This window comes from Seriola dumerili, unplaced genomic scaffold (assembly GCF_002260705.1).
Source record: "Seriola dumerili isolate Sdu_G_001 unplaced genomic scaffold, Sdu_1.0 BDQW01000538.1, whole genome shotgun sequence".
Classification (NCBI taxonomy): Eukaryota; Metazoa; Chordata; class Actinopteri; order Carangiformes; family Carangidae; genus Seriola; species Seriola dumerili.
Window position 1 is genome coordinate 2,276,833 of NW_019174793.1, and position 2,965 is coordinate 2,279,797.

Consider the following 2,965-nt stretch of genomic DNA (forward strand, 5'->3'; position numbering starts at 1 on the left):
ATTTCTAAATGTTCGACATCACTAGTGTTCAAGGCAATAATGTAAATGTTTCTGTCTGTGTGTATTTGTGTGTATGTGAGTTTTGTCCAAAATAACACTATTGTTCATTCTTCACAAATCCAGATCTACAGGTGTCTGTCAGCAGGTATAACAGGTTGCAGTGTCAAAACACTTGTCAAAAAGCTCGCCCTTCTTCCTACATCTGGTACAAGAATGGAAGGAAAATATCAGAAACACCTTATTCAACCTACGGTTCTAGTGCAAACAGCTATTCCTGTGCTGTACCGGGAACTGAGGATTTTCCTTCTCCTTCAGTGTGTGAGTCTTTTACTAACATAACACCGTCTGGTGCCACTTTACAATTAGATGTATTCTTAGCCATGTTAGCATCATGGTTGTAGGAATGTCTGCTACTTCAGTCCTCAACTTCTAAATCAACTGCCATATAATTTTGTCCAGACATTCCCAGTCCCCAGAGGATGAATCAATCTATTTCATCACCCTTGATTTTCCCTCTTGAGCGAGGCCACGAGGCAGAGTTAGTCAAATTAGTGAAATAACTCTATTGGATGGATTTTCGAGCTATCCAAGGTGCAGAGAGGGTGAATCCTAATAACTTTAGTGATCCTCTCTTTTTCTTCCTCGTGGGGTTGACCGTTGTAGTTTTTAAGTGAACTTTCTCAACAGCTATTGAATGGATAGCCATGAAATATGATTCCCACAGTCGTGTTTCCACTTTAGGATAAACTGTAAAAAGTCTGACTTTTCATCTAGCATCATCGTTAAGAAAAAATTGTTTAAATATGTCTTTGGTTTCTGACAACCTGTAAAATTCCTTCAGCCTCAGCCGCTTTGTGTTTAGTGCTAATTAGCAAATGTTACCTTGCTAACATGCTAACATGCTAAACTAAGATGCAAGTTGTGTCAACGGTGGAAAAGGATAAAAGTACAGCCTCACAGAACCTGAGACCCCTCAACAACTCTGGTTTAAAAATGGTCTAAAAATAATTTTTTCTTCCAGGTTACCCTGGTCGATCCTGCAACAAAGTGACTTACACAGACAGAAGAATCTGTGTCCTCAGAGGATCATCTGTCGACATTTCTTGCACTTACAGTTACAGTGACAGTGTTGAATCAAAGTTCTGGTTCAGTCCTGAACGTAGTCGTAGTTGGCTGAATCCCTCAACGCCAGAGGATCTTAGTAAAGACTCCCAGTATTCAGGTCGTGTTCATGTTCTTGAAGCAGAGAGAGGACGCTCCACCCTGAGAATCACTGACCTGAGAGAGACTGATTCAGCTGATTATCGCTTCAAATTCAAAACACCATGGTTTGAATGGGGGAGCAGTTTAGCTGGTACAACTCTGACTGTCACAGGTACAGATCAACACAAACTGCACAGGCAACGAATGAGATGTAAATATGGATGATATTCAACATAGAACACTTTATTTTAAATTTGAAAGTGAATATACTTACAGAGCACTTTATGAGGAACACCAGACTAACACTGGGTAGTTCCTGTCTCAGCCTCAGTTCTTCATGTCACGGATCCACAAGATGTTGGAAACTTTCCTCTGTGATTCTGCTCCATGTCGACATGATGCATCACATCATGTCTGCAGATTCGTCAGCTGCACATTCATGCTGCCGATCTCCTGCTCTACCACATCACTAAGCTGCTCTACTGGATCCTGATCTGGAGACTGAGGTGAAGTTCACTGAACTCACTGTCATGTTGATGAAACCAGTTTGTGACATGGAGCAGTTTCCTGCTGGAAGTAGATATTAGAAGATGTTGAACTGTGGCCATGAAGGGAGGAACATGGTCAGTAACAATCCTGACCTGTATCTGCGTCACTGCATCGCTGCCTCACGATTGGCTGACTGTATAGCTTGCACGAATAAGCAGCTGTGCAGGTGTTCCTGATAAAGTGCTCCATGAGTTTATAGCTACTCTGTACATCTATTTGTGTGCTTCCAGATTTTACATGTGTACTTTGGTTGATTTTGTTTCCAACGCAGCGTTTCACTTCTAGGAATTACATTTCCTATTTATTCTCACAACAATTTTCTGTTCCTTATTCTCTGATGCAGATATTCGGGTGGAAGTTTTATATGAAAAGCTCAAGTGTCAAACGTCTTGTCCTCTACGAGATGGTTCTTCCTACGTCTGGTTCAAGAATGGACAGAAAATAAATGGAGAAAGTTTTTATTTTTATTCACACCAAAGGGACAGTACCAGCAGCTTTTCATGTGCTGTGGAAGGACTTGAGAATTTCCCCTCTCCTCCAGTGTGTAAGTTTACTGTATTATATATATATATATATATATATATATATATATATATACACACACAAATTTAATTTTCTGTTTATTAAGCTATAACTGCCTTTCTATCTTTCAGGTGCCAATGGTGAATCCTGCAACAGAGTGACTTACACAGACAGAAGTATCTGTGCCCCCGAAGGATCATCAGTCAACATTTCTTGCACTTACAACAGTTACAAGGGCAATGTTGAATCAAAGTTCTGGTTCAGACCTGAACTTAGTCGACTCCCTGAGGATCTTAGTAAAGACTCCCAGTACTCAGGTCGTGTTCATGTTCTTGAAGCAGAGAGAGGACGCTCCACTCTGAGAATCACTGACCTGACAGAGGGAGATTCAGCTGAGTATCGCTTCAAATTCAAAACACTATGGTTTGAATGGGGGAGCAGTTTACCTGGTACAACTCTGACTGTCACAGGTACAGATCAACACAACCTGATGAATATTTCATTCACAAACTTCATGACGTTTTATTGGCGATTATGTTAAACTGCATTAGGGCTGAACGATATGCATGACTCATATTGCGATTTCCATATGATACGGTCTAAGCATATTCCCTTACGTCTGGAGAATATGATCTGTAGCACCACAATGCTTCACCTATGGTGTGTTGTGACGCATTTTACCTTTTTAATC